This window comes from Arachis ipaensis, chromosome B08, assembly GCF_000816755.2.
Source record: "Arachis ipaensis cultivar K30076 chromosome B08, Araip1.1, whole genome shotgun sequence".
Taxonomy (NCBI): Eukaryota; Viridiplantae; Streptophyta; class Magnoliopsida; order Fabales; family Fabaceae; genus Arachis; species Arachis ipaensis.
In genome coordinates, this window is record NC_029792.2 from 52,581,482 (window position 1) to 52,602,362 (window position 20,881).

The window sequence follows — 20,881 nt, forward strand, 5'->3', positions numbered from 1 at the left end:
TTTTTATTATTCCAGCAATTTTACTTTTTCCCCTTTTGGTTCTGGTTAAGAATTTAATAACTCAATAGTTATTAAACTCAACATAATTGATAATCGTTATCTTGCTAATTGAGCTGAACTTAAGTAATCCCAACCTTTNTCTCGAACCACCACACTCACAAGCTTCTCTTCACCATTCGCCACCATATGATCCATCCTTACCCCAATACCAATCCAATCGCTCCCAATCACCACCACTTTCCTTTGTAGCATGTCCAAGTCCAGCAACCCAAGAAGCAGAAGATCGCCTAAGAGAAACAGTAATTAAATTTCAAACAACCATCAAACAACTGGAGCAAGCGATGATTCAATGGGCTTCTAGGCGCTCAAATATACAAGGATCAACCACAGCTCCATGTGGACAGCCCAATGAAGAGCAGAGCATGAAGGAAGTGCCAGAAACTCCAGTGGACAAGACAGAGCATGAATTTGTACTGGAACAATTAGAAGAAGCTATCTTTGTTCAAGAAGAAGAGTTGGTTGAAGATCTAGGAGATGCTGAACCTCCATGGGAATCCAGAATTGAGGAAAACTCTGTCCAGGATGCTACAGTTGATGCTAAGGAGGATATTTCTCCAAGGCAAATCGTTTATGAAGAATCAGACGTAATAATCCAAGAAACAAATTCCCTTGATGATGATAGTCACAAGTCTAGCTCTCTTAGTGATGAACTTGCATCCGCAAGTGAATTCTCTGAGATCGAAGAATCTTCCCCAAGTGAATATGAAGATGATGCAGAGGTAGATTTCTCTCAACCTCCAATCTATAACTCAAGTGATGAGGAAGACACAGAAGACTTTGACCAAGACACAGATACAATTGAAGATCTTTGCAAAGAAGTGGAGGAATTCATAGAAGAGCACAAGGAAACAGAACTTGCAGAACCACCAAAAACACCTATCCCAAGGCCATTACCACCTAATACAAGCTTCAAGTGGGTACAATCCTTAACTTATAACTTTACTTATTCACTTGAATATGGTTTTCTTGAAACAGATGGCCAGCTTAGAGCTCTTTGCGGCTTTAAGAGTAAGAGGGAAATGGCTCGTACTCAGAGCTGGTGCATAAGGTTCAATAAGGTTCCACGCTTCACTTCGAAGTACACGGATTGGTATCATGCTCAATCACATGGATCACGGAAAACGTTTGGTCACCAAGGTGAGATTCTACTTTTTAACCCGCCCGAATGGAGACATGTAGATCAAGACGGAGGCGGATTTAAAAGCAAGGCTTGGAATCCTAGAGTTTATTCTGACATTTGTCATCCCGGGAGCCTAACAATATATTTAAAGCTGTTCGGAAGCTTTGCGTGCTTAGTTTGGGACCCCGGAGGCTATTGGCATTCCAAGCACTGGTGGAGATTTTTGGACGAATTTAAACATAAGCCACCATAACAGGATACCCCTCCAATGTCCAACTTAAGGACTTTAACTAAAAGTGCTAGGTGGGAGACAACCCACCATGGTATGGTCGCTTCTTTTTCAATTTATTTCTTGTTAATTGCTTTCATTTTTCCTTTTTTATTTTAATTTATTAAACCTGGAATCATGCATAACATTCATGTTAATCATTGCATTCTGCATTTTCAATGCATAAAAAAAAAGGGGATGCATGACGCGACCGCATGCCTTATGCGATCGCGTCATATCGCGGAAAACACCACCCGCGTAACCGCGTGACCCACGCGGCCGCGTGATATATATATCGGCGTAAGGATCCAACGAACAGAAAGTTAGGCTGGAATCGTGCGGCCCCTGTGCGTTTCGCACAAATTGGCCCACACGATCACATGTCCCATGCGATCGCATCACTTGCACAATACCAATCCCACGCGACCACGTGAGCGACGCGATCGCGTCGCATGGATTGCACATCACCCCAAAAGGAGACAGAGAGTTGCGCTAAAACGGCGCTGGATTCGTGCGTTTAGCACAAATTCCAGCAACGCGACCGCGCAACCCACGCGATCGCGTCACCCTTCTTTCCCCCCTCTCATGCGATCGCGCCCCCCACGCGATCGCGTCACTCCCATTTTCACGCCAACCACGCGACCGCGTGCCCCACGCGGCCGCGTGGATTCGAAAATATAACCCCCAGCCCGCGAACCCTATTAGTCGCGAGCCCCCCACCCCCAACCCTCTTCTCCCTCTCTGCTCCCTCTCCCTCCAACCACCACCCAACACCACCCAGCCGCCACCGCCGGCCACCCAGACGCCGTCGCCACCGTACCCCGCCACCGCGCCGGACGCCGCCGCAGCCACCTTCTTCCCCGTTCCACCCCTTCCGCCTACCAGGTTCCGCAAAACGCAACCCCCTTTTATCCGTTCGTCATTTTTTCTGTATTTTTTTTGTTTCTGTTCATAATTAGGATAGATAGATATGCATGTTGTAGTGGATTTTTAGGTTGTTAGGTAGTTTAGGCTCTGGTTAGTGGATCTAGGTCTGTTTACTTGCACTGTTCCTGTTTATGTTTTATCATAACTACAATTTCGCTGTTCCTGTGACCTCGTTCATATGTTGTGATTTCTTGCAATTGCTGCTTGTTACTCTAAATTTTCCTGTTTCTATTCATTACTGGTAACTGCAGCTAGTTTTTAAATTCATATGAACTGCTATGATTGCTGTTTATTTTCCGGGATAATCCAATTTTAGCCGGACTGCTGCCCAAATTTTTAAAATTTTTTTTTTCATTCATGTTTTGGTTTGGCATTTCTGACCTCTGTTTTACTCTGCTTTACCCAAACCATTTCATGAATGTTATGGCAGACTTTCTTATCCTCCTTGATTTCCTGGTTCATAAACTGCATTTGTGATTCATTGATTCCAATTTTTACTTTCTTTATTTCTTTTCGAATCAGCATCACCCTGTTTTTCTTGTTCGATTATGAGTACTTCTATTCTTACCTGTGAATCCTTGTTATATGGAATTTTTCTATGCCACTTACTTTAACCCGCACTTTACTAACTCCCCAAATTTTATTTCCTAATTTCTTTTTCAAATTCTAACCATACTAACACTTTTGATCTCTTTTCTGATTATTTTCACTTTCCTCTAACTTTCTAACCATGGCATATTGTTTATTTTCCATTTAACATGAATTCAATCACATTTCTTATACTCATTTTCCTTATTTTATTTCTCCTTTGCCGCTTTGAGTTTCCTTTGTTTAATTGCCTATTTGCTTTCCTATTTTATCCATATCCTGGTTTTCTATTTTTCAGGATGTCTGCCTCACAGAGGAAAGGAAAAGGCAAGGCTACTGGCAAGCGCAAGAGAGGAGATTCCTCCTAGTCCATCATTGCTCTAATGCATGATTCTTCATGGCGGGAGAAGAACTTCACATAGCAGGAAAAAGCTGACCAGCTGCTCCCTGCGACTGATCCTATAAAATTTGCAAACCGGTACTGTGAATTGAAGTACCTGGCTTTTGCAAACTCCAGAAATCTATACCTGGAACGAACTCTGAAGATTCCAGACCCCCTTCAGCAGTACACCACTGAGCAAATTAAGCAAAGGGGCTGGTTCTTTCTGGAGAGAACACTGACAGAGGTCAATTCATCTTGGGTACGGGAATTCTACTGCAACTACTATCTCACTACCCTAGATGTAGTGAACCTGAGAGGAAAACAACTTCTGGTCACTGAGGAGGCCTTAGAGGACATTCTCCGGCTCCCAGCCAAGTCCGATCAGCCTGATGGTTATTCAAAGGCTGAAGAGGACATGCGCCAGATGAAGTTTGATTGGGATGCCATAATGGCACGGATAGCTCTCGACCTGACAGTCCCTTGGGAGATGGGTCAGGACACTACCATGCCTAGAGGGATCAAGAGAGCATACTTGAACAATGAGGCTCGGTTATGGCATCAGATCTTGAGTAATTATGTGATGCCGAGTACTCACGAGACGGAGATCCCGGCTGCTATGATCACCCTCCTTTGGTGTGTGCTGGAGGGTAAGGACCTTTATCTGGCACGTTTCATTTGGCATTATATGGCCAGGGTCCACGTTCGAGGCACCCTCCCCTTTCCATATCTAGTTACACAGCTTGGCCGTCGAGCTGACGTGCCATGGGAGGATGCCGATGAGAGACCACCAGCGGCGGATTGCAGGAAGATCATTCCGCACAGCCGGAACTTCTTAGCCCTGGGCTACAGACCAGCACCATTCACTGCTACTGATGAGTCAGCCCCACAGTCTGCTGGACCCTCTTCCTCCACTTCTGCACCACCTACCACTGCACCTCCACCTGCCACAGAGCCCGTCTATCATCTGGTGCACCGCTTGTTCCGACGACTTGACCAGATGGAGCGTCGCAACAAGCGGCGCTATGAGCACCTAAAGCTGATGATACGATCCGGCGACATCCCCTCCGAGCCCGACACACCATCCGAGGCATCTGAGGAGGAGGCGGATGCGCCCGAGGCAGAGACCCATCCCCAGGAGGCAGCACCAGCCGCACCACAGGCAGCGGTCCCACATCAGATTGAGGCTGCGGATCTTGAGATCCCGATCCAGTCAGCACCTCCTCCACAGCAGCCAGACCCTCAGCCCACCACCACCACTGCTACTCCAGCTACCATCCCTCCCAGTAATGCCACTCCTTCACACCCGGCTTGATTGAGCATCGAGGACGATGCTTCCTTTTAAGGTGGGGAGGTCGCCATCTCTGGCATTTATTTTGGTGAACCACTACATACTTTTTCTTTTATTTTGGATATTTTTCTGTATTTTTCCTTTTACTGTTATTTTCTGAGTACTTATACATTGCTTTTATGTATTTTTACTCTATTTTCTGCATTTTGCATCTTTAGTTCATACTTTAGCCATTTAGTTTATTTTAGCTATTTAGTTTAGTTTGCAATTCTGATTTATTAGTGGATTAATTAGTATAGTTTACCCTTTTTAGCATAAGATAGTATAGTTTAAAATTGAAAAATATAAAAAAGAAGTAAGCTAGGAAATTGAACATATCTGATTTAAATCCAAAAAACTTGTATATAGCATTACATGATGTAGTTAAGCTGACAACATTTCATCAAGGAGGAACATTAAAACTTTAAAAGCCACCCTAAATAATTTTTTTATGAGAATAATGGGAATTTTTAACTAAACCTGCATACAATATATAAATGATATATGATGCCTGAGTTAGAGAACACACAGCCTGTGAGTCTTGAGCTTAAATTGTATGGTTGCATTCAAACCATAATTTCATTTCTGTGTGTTACATTTCTTTTTATTCTGATGTTCTTTCCTTTGCTTTAATCTATATGTCCAATTATAGAATATAGAATAGATACATACCAAGAGAATGATTGAGGCCATCATTTGATTTTAGCTCACTCACCCCAAATTAGCCAAATTACTAGCCTTAAGCAGAAAAACAAAAGAAATTCCCAAGTGAATCCTTGGTTAGCTTAAGATAGAAAATCATGAATAGAGTTAAATGTGGGAAACCTTTTTGGGAACATGGATGATAGAAACAAAAGGTAGAAAAGTTAAAAAAGAATAAAATAAAATTTGGGAAGCATGCTCATGAGAAAATCTAAGTGATTCAATTACCATGTGCATTAAAAAAAAAAGAGAGAAAGTTATTTTTTTTTCAGCATTTGAATAAAAGGGGATATAAAAGAATTTTCCCAATGCAAAATAAAAACAATGCACATGGGATAAAAATAAAGAGTGAAACATGAGCATGTAACAATAAGTGGGATAATATGGGAAAATAGGTAAAGAAGTTTTATCTTGCTAAAAATGTATGTTAGGTGAGATCTTAGTCTAATTAAGGATTCGCTTATTAGCTCACTTAACCCTATACATAAATCCTTACCTTTACCTTGGCCCCATTTCAACCTTAATTAAGACCTCATGACTTTTTTGTATGACTATATTCTATAATTGTTGATTGGTTAGATGAAGAACAAAGCTATAGAAAGTAAGATAAAAAGAAAAATAGAGTGAATAAACCCAATAAACACTGAGTGACTAGAGAGTAAACACAAAATCCAGTGAGGGTTCAATAACTCATCAACATATATCTGAACTTAATTTACTAATTGTTTTGCAAGTTTGTACAATGTTTTCTTTCCCATCTCATTTGCTAAAATGCTTTATTATTTAAGGGTTGGCTATATATACATACATGACTCCTTGAGAATGGGAATTAACTTGACTACATGTAAGCTTTATATATGAGTGAATAAATTAGAATTCCATGATGCATCATTCATTTAGGCAGTTGCATTTAAATTAGGTTGCAATACATGACATTCCATCACTTTAACCTTAATTATTTACCTTGGATTTAGCATGAGGAAATGCTAGTGTTTAAGTGTGGGGAGGTTGATAAACCCATATTTCATGAGTTCTTTTGTGCTTAATTTGAGTGATTTGTACAATCCTTCACCTACTTATTCACATTAATTGCATGATTTTACCTTCCCTTCCTTATTATGTGATGTAAATGAAAAACATGTTTCCTAAGCTTTAAAATTAATTAATTTAATTACCTTTATTTCCATTCGATGCCGTGATTAGTGTGTTGAGTAGTTTCATATTTTCTAAGGCAGAATGACTTAAAGGATGGAAAAGGAAACATACTAAAATGGAAGGAGAAAGTAAAACAGAGCTTTTAAGGAAACTGGTACTCACGCGATTACATGGACGACGCGATCGCGTGCCAAGCACGAATCAGCAGCGACGCGGCCGCATAACTGACGCGACCGCACGCCTTAGGCAGAACGGACATGACGCAGTCGCATGACTGACGCGACCGCGTGGCAAGGAAAAGCTCCAAATGATGCGACCGCGTGACCCACGCAGACGCGTGACAGAGGCCACGTATCAGAATTTACAGAATATGCCCCCAGCGAATTCTGAAGCCCTTTTTGGCCCAGATCCAAGTACAGACAGCATAGACCAGAGGTTATAAAGTGCGGGAATGCACCCATTCAAGAGAGCTCACATATTTTACCTTTCAATGATTTAGATCTAGTTGAGAGGGAGATATTCTCTCTCTCTTTTAGGATTTAGGATTTCTTCTTGTTTTAAGAGTAACTCTGGATCCCAAGTTTAATGTTCTTTTATTTTAGTTTTACTTTTATTTTGTTACTTGTGACACCCAAAACGTTTATACGAAGGGATTTTTGTCGGTGTAGAGACTATATCTACAACGCAACTGTTTCTATGAATCTCTTTACTGGTAAAAATCCTCTCGTCAGAGACTCAAGCATTGGTGGTTGTTCCAAGATGAATTTAAGCACAAGCCACCTTGATGAGGAGCACCCCGTAAGTCCAACTTAAGGACAATAAATAAAAGTGATAGGTGGGAGACACCCCACTATGGTAAACTCTTTTCATTTTTCTCTTTTGTAAATATTAGTAGAATAGGTTTGATTTCATGTTCTGTTTTGTTTGTTGAGTTTATTTGGTAGTTTGGTATGTTAAATATGATTTCATGGTATTTTGGTAGCTGTCTGGAGGTTTGGAAGGTTTGGTTTGGTGCAAGAATTTGGAAAAATTTTGAAAAATAGGGCACCAACCCACGCGTGCGCGCACTTGGCGCGTATGCGTGACCCAAGCATTTTTGACCATCCACGCTCACGCGTACATGGCGCGTATGCGTGGATGCAAAAATTCCAGCCCCAGCTAAAAACCCGAGAGTTAGGCCTGCACGGTGCGAACATTGGGCCTAAGGCACAAACCAACTTGCGCGTACGCGCACCTGGCACGTACGCGTCCATAAAGCTAAATGCGCAACGCACACGCACGCACACTGCGCGCGCGTCGATAGCGCGACCTGCCCTCCTGGTACATTTTCCAGAGAGTTGGGCCAACCCTGAGCTGACACTGTTCCCTGCGCCCAACTTCAGCCACGCGTGCGCGCACCTGGCGCGTACGCGCCCTTCGGCCAATCTGCGCATCAACGCGTGAGCGCACCGTGCTTGTCCGCGTCGATAAAAAAAACAAAGAAAGAGTTTTTTTCTCCTCCTCCATTTTTTTTTGTTTATTGCATTCGCATACTTCTATTCTTTGCATTTTAATTTTGTTTCTATAGCTTGTTTTCATTTTTTTTCTAAGTTTCTCATTTTAATAATGGTGTTGAATTCTTTTACTCAATTGTTGAGAATTTCTTGCATTGTTTCGGTGCTTCGTGACTTGTTGCATTAATTGTAACATTTGTCCTACACACGAGATTAGTGCTTTAGTCCTTCCTAACTCATTATCCTTTATTTTTATGCCTCATTTTCATTGAGTTAGGATGGGACCAAATGCTCTCATACTTATCACTAATCTTGTTCGTGTTAATTCTTGTTTGAACTTGATGCTCAATATGCTTTTCATGCTTTGATTTTCTTCTTGCATCAAGTATTAGTTGTTATGCCCTTTGCCTATATTGCTTTCTCACTTACATGCGTAGCTAACATGTAGTGAGCTACTTTTATTTGGCATTAGCCCCCGCCTATGTTCTATATGCTTTGATATCTTTGTCATGGGCTTAATGTTTCTTTTCTTTTCTTTCTTTTTAGGCTGGCCACCAAGAAGGGAGAAAAAGGAAAAACTTTTAAATGCGGCAACAAACAAGTCATCCGCACATTCTTTTTAAGAAGCTCATCAGTTGTAGCAACCCGTCCACCTTACTCTTCTTTGCATGCACCGAGGACGGTGCACTCTTTAAGTGTGGGGAGGTCGTCCGACCGATCTCCATGGGTAACAATTTCCTTTTTCAACACCAATGTTAGATAGTTGTCGCATTGCATGATAGGTTGCATGTTAGTTAGAATTTGTACATATTTTTACCACTTCTTTCTTAGGACTACTTGGTTAGGGTGATGATTTCTTTTCCAAGAAACTGTTTTTAGGGCACCCTACCGATTTGAAAACTTTTTTTGAACTTGCTTGAAAGAATTTATTTTGGAACATGATTTTTGAGCTAAGAACACAAGCTTGTGAGATTTGAGCCTAATGGCGTGGTTACATCTTATAACCACTTATTTTCCCTTCTTGTGTGCATTATTCTCTTTCTATGATTGTGATCCTTGATTTGTTTGATTCTTTATGTCCATTATTTTGTGTATTCATGCACTTATATGATTGAGGCCATTGTTTCATTAGCTCACTTACCCAAATAGCCTTACCTCTTATCATTCATTGTTAGCCAATTTGAGCCTACGATTAACCCATTTGTTCTTAATTTAGCACATTACAAGCCTTAAAGTGAAAAACAATAAATGTCCTTTATTTGGATCTTTGATTAGCTTAGGCAAGTGAGTGTGAGTATCATTCATGTGTGGAAAAACTTGGGACATTGGTTGGGATAAAAGGGTGTTTTTGTTTTGTATTTCTATATTTAGGGAATTAGGTACATGCTCATGTGTTAATTAAATGTAAAACCATATGTATTGACACTTTTGTATATACTTTATTGAAAAAAGAAAAAAAATGAGAAAATAAAAGAAAGAAAAAAATATATGTAGATATCAAAAGAAAAAGAAAAAAAATAGAATGAAAAGAAAAAGGAAAGAAAGGTAATAAAAATGGGACAAAATGCCCCAAGTGAAGCTCAATAATAATCAATGCATATGTGTTATGATCAAGGAAAAAAAATGCATGAGTATGTGAAAAAGTGAAGAATGGGTAATTAGGTTTGTTTAAAATTGTATAGGTTGCTATATAGGTTAGGTGGGAAGTTTAAGGTAATCAAAGATTCAAATTTCAAGTCCACTTGACCAAATACCTTACCTTGACCCTAGCCCCATTACAACCTATGAAAAGTCCTCATGATAGTTGTATGCATGCATGAAATAAATGTTGATTGTTTGATGAAAAATAAATCTTGGAAAGCATGATTAGCGGAGAATTGAGAGAATTGACCCTATACACTTGAGCGACTAGAGTGCAAATACTTCGAACCCTCAATTCCTTGATTCCTGGCTTTCATGGGCGTTCTTCTTGCAAGTCTACATGAACTTCATTTTTATACTTGAATTGGTAGGATTCATGAGTCGTCATATGACCTTAGCCCTACCCGTTTATACATGCTCTTGGAAGAATGATTTATTTTTAACCAAGTAGGTAGAATCCTTTTGCATTTAGTTGCATTCATATAGATAGATGCATTTAGGTTATTTGCTTTGAATAAATGTCCATACCCCTTCTCTTATCCTTCTTGGTTTAGCATGAGGACATGCTATTGTTTAAGTATGGGGAGGTTGATAAACCCCATTTGGAGGGTTTATCTTGTGTTGAATTTAGAGGGTTTTATTATCTTTTCCCATATTTATTCAATGAAATAGCATGGTTTTGTAAATTCTCCTTTAATTGTGCTTAAGAGTGAAAACATGCTTCTCAGGACTTAAAATAGCTAAATTTAATTTATCTTGATTCCATTAGATGCTTTGATGTGTTTGATAAGTGATTTCAGATTTAGGAGGCAAAGATTGGATCCAGGGAATGAAGGAAAAGCATAAAAAAATGGAGAACTCATGAAGAAATGAAGGAATCGCAAAAGCTGTCAAGCCGACCTCTTCACACTTAATTGACCATAACTTGAGCTATAGAGGTCCAAATGATGCGGTTCTAGTTGTGTTAGGAAGCTAACATCCGGAGCTTCAAAATGATATAAGATTTTCCATAGTTGCATTGCGTTTAGAGGCGCAAACGCACATTGTACGCATATGCACTGATGGGTGCACATGATTCACTTAATGCAACTCGTGGCCAGCGATTTTAGAAGCCTTGTGGGCCCAATCCAACTCATTTATGATGTTATTTAACCCAAGGATTGAAGAGGGATGAGACACTTTAGACACTAGCGTAGTTTTAGTTTAATTTTTGGAGGAAAAGTTAGTTTTAGAGAGAGAAGCTCTCACTTCTCTCTAGGATTAGGATTAGGTTAGATCTAGATTAGAAATTCTTAGATCTTGGTTAATTTCATTATTTGATTGACTTTTTCTTTTGTAATTCTTCTCCTTCTACATATCTTCTCTCTAGTTTAGCATTTATTCTTGTAAATCTTTACTTTTATGTCGATGCACTTTTGTTTCCTCTATTTTCTCCTAATGCAATTTATGATTCATGTTCCTCTATTGTTCATTTGATTTATTGTTGTTAATTCTTTGCAATTAAGTAGTGTAGATTTACTTTCCTTGCAATTTTACTATGTTTTCCTTTTATGCCTTCCATGTGTTTGATAAAATGCTTGGTTGGATTTTAGAGTAAAATTTTATGCTCTTGGCTTGGGATGGTAACTAGGAACTCTTGAGTTACTAATGTCCAAGTGATTGATGATTGGGAGCCATTAACTCTAGATCTCACTAATTGAATTGGTGGAGAACTAGGACTTATGGAATTGGATTGATATAGCTCATTTGACTTTCCTTTACTACTAGTTAGAGGATGACTTAATGGGATTGATCCTTGCCAATTCTCATGTTGTGGTTAGTGATAGGGATAGAGATCCTTGACCACCAAACCTTGCCAAGAACTTTTTGGCTATTAGTTTACTTCCTTGCCATTTATCATTCATGTCTCTTATCAAAACCCCAAATATAACTCATAACCAATAACAAGGACACTTTATTACAATTCCTAGGGAGAACGACCCAATGTTTAAATACTTCGGTTTATAGATTTTAGGGGTTTGTACTTGTGACAAACAATCTTTTGTATGAAAGGATTATTTGTTGGTTTAGAAACTATACTTTCAACGAGAATTCATTCGTGAAATTCTAGACCGTTAAAAATCCAATCATCAATGCCATGGGACACGTACAGATTGTGGGCAACCTACCCTTTCCCGCCTTGGTTTCAGATCTAGTCTCGGCAGCCGGAGTCTCCTACAGCGTTGGGGACACCAATACCATACTTCCGCGGGATGATCAGATTGTCCCCAATGGGAAGTACATCAGACCTCCAGCAGCCACTATCATCCAGAACGCAGACCCGGCCGGAGATATTCCTTCTCCTTCCTCATCACAAGCACCTTCAATAAATCAGTTGCTCCTACAGATACTTCAGAGGTTGGACCGGCATGACCGGCAGGCAAAGCGAATGGAGCGCCGTAACAAGCGCCAATTTACATACCTCAAGGAACTTATTGTTGGCAACCACCCACCTGAAGAAGAACCAGACACTCCGGACTCCACCTCATCCACCAGCACAGGAAGCCATGTCAATCCTGAATGTGGAGATGCTGCTACCAGCACCTCTTTGTTCCTGACTGATGGCACCGAGGACGGTGCCAAGCTTTAAGTGTGGGGAGGTCGGTCAGTACCTGACTTCCGGAGGTAAATGCTTTTCCTTATCACCAATATTTTAGTTTTTCTTTTGGTAGATAGAATAGATTGCATGTATGTTTGCTTGGTTTAAAGTACTAAAATTCTTTTCAAGACTCTATTTTCTAATATTTCACTAATTTAAATTGAAAAATTTGTGTTAAACTTGTTTGAAGACTATAATTTGGAACATAAATTATAGCTAAGAACACACAACCCAGGGAGATTTTTGAGCCTAATTATATGGTTACACTATTTAACCATGATATTTTATTCTTGTGTGTTTTCTTCTTTATAATTGTAATCTTTACTTTGTTCCACTCTATATGTCCAATATTTAGTGTATTCACATGCTTGCATATGATTGAGGCCATTATTTTATTAGCTCACTTATCCCAAATAGCCTACTGCTTTCAATTACCTTTGTTAGCCACCTTGAGCCTTTTAATCCCCATTTGTTCTATATTTTACCACATTACTAGCCTTAAGCAGAAAAACAAATTAATTACCCCAAATTGAATCTTTGGTTAACTTAAGATAGTATGTTAACTATGTGTGGGGAAACTGTGGGAACTTGGGTTAACGAAAGTGTACAATGTTTAAATAATAAAATATTAAGAATTCGGGTACCTACTCATGTGAGACCAGAAATATTAAAAATTCATGTGCATTGATAAATTATGTTTACTTTTATTTAAAAAAAAGAAGAAAAAAATATATTCAATAAATAAATAAATAACGGGACAAAATTACCCCAATGTTAAGTTAATGAAAAATCAATGCATATGTGATAAAATTAAAGAAAAAGTTGATGCATGAGTATGAGATGCAAAAATGGGAATTTTGGGTAGCTAGGCATGATTTAAAAAGAGTATAGAGTATGTATAGGTGAAAGCTTAGGTTAGACAAGGATTCAATTTATAGCTCACTTAGCCATATATATACCCTCACCTTTACCTTAGCTCCATTATAACCTTGAAAAGACCTCATGATGTTTGCATTAGTACATTAAATATTTGTTGATTGGTTAGATGAAGTACAAAGTTTAGAAAGCATGACTAGAGAAGACTAGAGTGGATTACCCTATATACTTGAGTGATTAGAGCGCACATACACTACCAGTGAGGGTTTAATGCTTAATTCTATTTCCCTGCTTTCATGAGCTGTCTACTTACAAGTCTACCTGTATTTATTGTATGATTTAAATTAGTGATATCTGATTTATATGTGTCTTGGAGAACTTATTAACTTTAAACCAAGTATACAGAATCATCTTAGCATATAGTTGCATTCATACATAGGTTGCATTTCATGAGTCTTATTTTTTCCCTGTCTATTCTTTTGATCTCCTTGAGCTAAGCATGAGGACATGCTAATGTTTAAGTATGGGGAGGTTGATAAAACACTATTTTATGGTTTATCTTATGCTCAATTGAGTGGTTTTTATCAAGTCCTTGCCCACTTATTCATATAATTTGCATGATTTTACAATTTCTTCCTACTTTTGTTCTATGATTGAAAACTTGTTTCCTAAGCCTTTAATTTGTATATTTTAATTTCCATTCATACCATTCGATACCGTGATTTGTGTGTTTAGTGTTTCAGGCTTTGTAAGGCAGGAATGGCTTAGAGGATAGAGAGGAAGCTTGCAGAAATGGAAGGAGCCTAAGAAATAAAGGAGACAACCAGCGAGCATCGACGCGCACTCAAAGCTCACGTGTGCGCGTGATCTGGAGATTTTTACAGTGATGCGTGCGCGCACCTGATGCGTACGCATGGATTGGAGATTTTCTAGACGATGCGTGCACGTGCTTGACGCGTACGCGTGATACACGAAGATGACCAGTGGCGCGTACGCGTGACTGACGCGTACGCATGACATGCGCGATCTGCAGAAATAACAGAAAATGCTGAGGGCGATTTTGGGCCAAGTTTTGACCCAGTTTCCAGCCCAGAAACATAGACTATAGCCAGAGAACGAGTAGAGACACAGGACAGATTCTCATTAGCGTAGTTTTAGTTTTAGATCTGAATCTTAGAGAGAAATTACCCTTCCTCTTGGTTTCCTTTTACATTCATATTTTTAGTTTTATGCTTTTGCTTTGGATATTGAGAAGAGTCATTACCTCCGTTGAAGAAGTTATTATTCTAGTTTGTTTTCTTATTCCCTTACTCTTCCATATCCTTAATTTTTGTTCAAAGTTACTATTGGATTGTTTTTAGAATTTATTAAAGCAAGGAATTACTTTTACTTTTAATTAATTCGTAGTTATTGTCTATCATGTCTTCCTTTTATTCCCTTTTTAATTCTACGTAAATAATTTTCATGTCAATGGAGTAGATTCCCAACTTGACATGGGGGTTGATTAAAAGGAGACACTAGAGTTGGAATGCTCAAGGGATTAGTTAAATGGGAAGTTGTTGGCTAATTCTCTATTTACTAACGCTCGACCTTCCCAAGGGAGAGGACTAGGATTTGTGAATGAGAGTTAGCTTAATCACTTGACTTTTTTTTATTTAGTAAGGGTTAACTAAGTGAAAATAATAACCTCTTTATACTACACTTGAGAGAATTCCAACAAGGATAGAACTTCCAATTAATCATTCCCCCAGTCAAGGCTTTTTATTCTGAATATATAACTCTCTTTTAATTTATAATTATTTATTTTCTGTCATTCAACTCTCAATTTCTCGAAAAACTCATGATTAATAAGATAGCACCCTTTTGTCAACTCGTTGGGAGACGACTTGGGATTCATACTCCCAGTATTTTTATTCTAATTTTGTGACAACCTTTCTAAATTGATGAGCTGATTTTTGTTGGTTAAGAACTATACTCGCAACGTATTTCTATATTGATTTCTTAATTAGCTGATTTCCGCCCTCCATCAATGTGCCAGCATTATTTGAAGAACCTAAACTCATCTGACTAATCCTTGTAGTGTTGTTCTTGAAAGCAACTGTTGGAACAACTCCCATGCCTAAACCTCGAACACGACCAGGGTGCTCTTTCTCAAGAACTACTCCAAGAGCATCAAGAGGAGATTTAATAGTTCATTCCACTGCTTGTTGGCTGCTATGTGCTTCAATCTTCTCCTACATATATAAAATGAAATAGAAAGAATTAAACATAGTATTATCTTATAAATAAAAAAGAAACAGAAATACAAACAACTTACTTATGGTAATTTAGTCTTACCAATATTTCTTTAGCCTTTTCATTAACATAACTTCCATCTTTTTTCTTGTGAGTGATATCTCACCTTTGAACCCTACTAACTTCTTTTTCCGTCTCTTCCATCCAAAATTCAAGAAAAGTAGAAAGACTCAATCAAGAAATAGCAGCTTTAGCAGAAAATTCAAGAAATATACTACCTGACTAATTTACAGTCCAATTGAAAAACAATTTTTTGAATATATAGTTCTTTATATGACCTAAAAACGTAATATTACTCGTTACTCAGAAGTTAAAAATTGTGTTCAAGCTTTATTTATAAATATTATGAGAAATTAATTATGATTAGTAGCAAAACATAAAGGCATATAACCAAAACAATGCTACCATGAATAACACTAATAGTAGGGTCATGCATTAATTGATTACCATTTCAGCCATTCTTCTTGCAATTGAATTAGCTCCTGAAGTATGAGGAATTATTTGTTTTTGCCGAATTTCTTGATTCCTCTTACAAAGATTCTGCAAAATAAATTTGGACACAATTAATAGAGTCAGACATGCATTCCTTTTTCTCTCTCTCTCTCTCTCTCTCTCTCTCTCTCTCTCTCTCTCTTCTTTGGTTCATGAATTTTCTGAAGAATGTTAAGCTAATTCTCTATTTAATGTATATAAGTTTCATTTTATGAAGCAAACTATATAAAATAAAAGACAAGAGCAGGCAGCAGTAATATCCGCTTTATATATTAACTTTTTCACAACATTTCATATGAATTTAATATCCTATTTACAGTAGCAAACTATATTCAATATTCCATATGGAGGTGGAGGTGTTCTTGAAAATGTTAATTTTGACTCAGAAAACTTGACTGAAATTATTCCTAGATCACTTTGTAAGAAAATTCAACATGCATACACACATATTTGGTCCATGAAGTTATCTCCACCAAAGATATCTTCTCCTTTAGACAGCATAGACTTGGTACGCCCGATTGATGCACCACTATGTAGGTTATGCATTGTAAATACTTGGAATGTCCTAAGTTAGGTGAGAAGTTTAGGTTAATCAAGGATTTGGATTTTAGTCCACTTAACCAAATACATTCCTACCTTGACCCTAACCCCATTACAACCCTTGAAAAGACATCTTGATATGTGTATTTGTGCATTAAATTGTGTTGATTGGTAGAAGAAGAGCAAGCCTTAGAAAGCAAGATTAGTAGAGAACCGAGAGACTTGACCCTCAAACCCTAGAGTGATTAGAGTGTATACACTTCCAGTGAGGGTTCGATGCTCTTTTCTGTGTTCCTGGCTTTCATGAGCTTTCTTCTTATAAGTTTACTTGTACCTTATTGTGTGATTTGAATTAGTGGGATCTGGTTTATGTTTGTCTTGGAGAATTTGTTTACTTTTAAACAAGTAAGTAGAAACATTTAGCATGTAGTTGCATTCCTATAGATAAATTGCATTGCACAAGTCTCACTTTTCCCCTTTCATTCTTTTGGTCTCCTTGAGCTTAGCATGAGGACATGCAAATATTTAAGTGTGGGGAGATTTGATGCATGATAAACCCATATTTTATGAAATATTTTATGCTTAAATTGAGTGATTTATTCAATCCTTCACCCACTTATTCATATTAATTGCATGATTTTACTTCTCCTTCCTTATTATGTGATGTATGTGAAAAACATGTTTCCTATGCTTAAAAAATTAATTATTTTAATTACCCTTATTATCATTCGATGCCGTGATTAGTGTGTTGAGTAGTTTCAGATCTTCTAAGGCAGGAATGACTCAAAGGATGGAAAGGAAACATACAAAAAATGGAAGGAAAGCACAAAATGGAGTTTTTGGAGAAACTGGCATCCACGCGATCGCATGGGCGACGCGGACGCATGCCAAGCGCGAATCAACAGCGACGCGGCCGCATGACTGACGCGACCGCGTGACAAGAAAAGCTCCGAATGACACGACCGCGTGACCCACGCAGACGCGTAACAGAGGCCACGCACCAGAAATTGCAGAAAACGCTCCCAGCAATTTCTAAAGCCCTTTTTGGCCCAAATCCAAGTCCAGAAGGCATAGACCCGAGGTTATGAAGTGAGGGAATGCATCTATTCAAAGAGCGCTCACCAATTTAGTTACTTCTCATGATTTAGATTTAGTTTGGAGAGAGGTTCTCTCCTCTCTCTCTTAGGATTTAGGATTTCTCTTAATTCTAGGAGTGACTCTCGATCCCAGGTTTAATGTTCCTTTACTTTAAGCTTCCCTTTCACTTTTATTCATTCCATTACTTTAGTTGATTATTTACTTTTGCCATTTAATTTATGAATTCTTCTATGTTCCAGATTATTTGAATTAATGTTATTTGAGGTATTTCAGTTTATTATTGCTTTCTTTTATTTATGTTACCATTGCTTTCAATCTGAAGACATTTTTATTCCAGCAAATTTACTTTTTACCTTTTGGTCTTGGTTAAGAAATCAGTAACTCAGGAGTTATCTTAGCTCAACATAATTGATAACTGTTATCTTTGCTAATTGAATTGACTTTCAATAATCCCAATCTTTTCTTAGGAAATAAATAGGATTTGAAGGTCAAACTAATTAATCCCTTGACTTTCCTTTGCTTTAGCAAAGGTTAACTAAGTGGAATTAAGATTCAATCTTCTTTATTATTGAGAAGGGTAACTAATTTGGACTTCCAATTTCTCATCCCTTGCCAAAAGTTTGCTTTACAGTATTTATTTATTTTAATTGCTATTTAAATTATTTGACATATTTGTTCCTCATTCTTGAAACCCCGAATTTACAATCTCCATAACCAATAATAAGAACATACTTCCCTGCAGTTCCTTGAGAAGACGACCCGAGGTTTGAATACTTCGGTTAACAATTTATTTAGGGGTTTGTTACTTGTAACAACCAAAATGTTTGTATGAAAGGACTTTTGAAGGTTTAGAAACTATACTTGCAACGACGATTTATCCGCAAATTTATAAACAACGCAAAAGTTCTCTCGTCAAAATGGCGCCGTTGCCGGGGAACTGCTAACGTGTGCCTTATTATTGGTTATTGTAAATATTTTTCTTTTACTTGTTTATTTATTTCTATTTTTTTCTTTTTAATTCTATTTGCTACTATGAACTCTCACCCCTCTCGCTTTGAGTTTGGTTCTAACTTTGTTGAAGGAAATAGAAGCCACAGTAGGAATATGCATCAAGGTCAGACCAATCAAGGATGGATGGAGCCAAGAGGATCTAATCAACCCTTTAGGCAACAACACCCTCCAAGATATCATGGACAACGACCATTCTACAATGCATACCCAGCAGATAGATATGGTGGAACAACCTTGTAACTACCAACAAGCTCCACCCTGTGCCTATAGATCATCCTCTCAACATAACCTCGAACCACCACACTCACAAGCTTTTCTTCACCATTCGCCACCACATGATCCCTATTTACCCCAGTTCCAATCCAATCACTCCCAAGAACCACCACTTTCCTATGTATCATGTCCAAATCCATCACCCCGAGAATCAGAGGTTCGTCTCAAGGAAACAGTAAATAAACTTCAAACAACCATTCGACAACTGGAGCAAGCAGTAATTCAATTAGCTTCTAGACGTTCGAACATTCAAGGACCAACCACAGTCCCATGTGGATAATCTAACGAAGAGCGTAGCATGAAGGAAATACTAGAAACTCCAGTGGACATGACAGAGAATGAATTCGTACTAGAACAAGTAGAAGAAGCTGTCATTACACAAGAAGAAGAGTTGGTTGAAGATCTAGGAGACGCTGAACCTCCATGGGAATTTAGAGCTGAGGAGAACTCCGTCAAGGATGTTACAGTTGATGCTAAGGAGGACAGTGCACAATCTCCAAGGCAAGTCGTTTATGAAGAACTAGACAGAATAACCCAGGACACAAATTCCCTTGATAATGATAGTCACAAGTCAAGTTCTCTTAGTAATGAACTTGCATCCGCAAGTGAATTCTCTGAGATCGAAGAATCTTTCCCAATTGAATACGAAGATGATGCAGAGGTAGATTTCTCTCAACCTCCAATCTATGACTCGAGTGATGAGGAAGACACAGAAGACTTTGACCAGGACACAGATGCATTTGAAGAACCTTGCAAAGAAGTGGGGGAATTCACAGAAGAGCACAAGGGAGTAGAACTTACAGAACCACCAGGGAAACACCTACCCCAAGGCCATTACCACCCAATACATGCTTCAAGTGGGTACAATCCTTAACCTTTAACTTTACTTTTTTACTTGAATATGGTTTGCTTGAAACAGATGGCCAGCTTAGAGCTCTCTGTGGTTTTAAGAGTAAGAGGGAAATAGCTCGTTCTCAGAGCTGGTGCACAGGGTTCAATAAGGTTCCACGCTTCAACTTGAAGTGCACAGATTGGTATCATGTTCAATTGAATGGATCTTGGAAAATGTTTGGTCACCATGGTGAGAATCTACTTTCTAAACCGCCCGGATGGAAAAGTACAGATCAAGACGGAGGCGGATTTAAAAGCAAAGTTTGGGATCCTGGAATCTATTTCGACATTCGTCATTCCGGGAGCCTAAAAATTTGTTTGAAGCTGCTCAGGAGCTTTACATGCCTAGTTTGGGACCCCGGAGGCTATTGAAATTCCAAGCATTGGTGGAGATTTTTGGATGAATTTAAACATAAGCCGCTATAACAGGAAGCCCCTCCAATGTCCAACTTAAGGACTTTAACTAAAAGTGCTAGGTGGGAGACAACCCACCATGGTATGATCGTTCATTTTTCAATTTTTATTTCATTTTGTTTGTTTTCAAGTTTAATTTATTTTATAATATTGAACCTGGAATTTTGCATCGCATTCATATTAATCATTGCATTCTGCATACTGTATAAAAAAAAGAAAAAAAAAGAAAAAAAGAGAAAAAAAGGTGCGCGACGCGACCGCATCACTCATGCGATCGCGTGATATTGCGAAAAATACTACCCACGCGACCGCATCATCCATGCGGCAGCGTGATATGGAAATCGGCGTAAAGATCCAACGTCCAGAAAGTTAGGCTGGAATCGTGCGGCCATTTTGCGTTTTGCACAAGTTGCCCACGCGATCGCGTGCCCCATGCGATCGCGTCACTTGCACACAACCAATCCCACACGACCGCGTGTGCGACGCGATCGCGTCGCATGGATTGCACAACACCCCAAAAGGAGACAGAGAGTTGGCTAAAACGACGCTGGAATCGTGCGTTTAGCACAACTTCCAGCGACGCGATCGCATACCCCAGGCGATCGCGTCATTCCCTCTTTTTATCCCTTCCATACGATCGCGACCCACGCGATCACATCACACCCTTTTTTCGCTCCAGTCACGCGACCG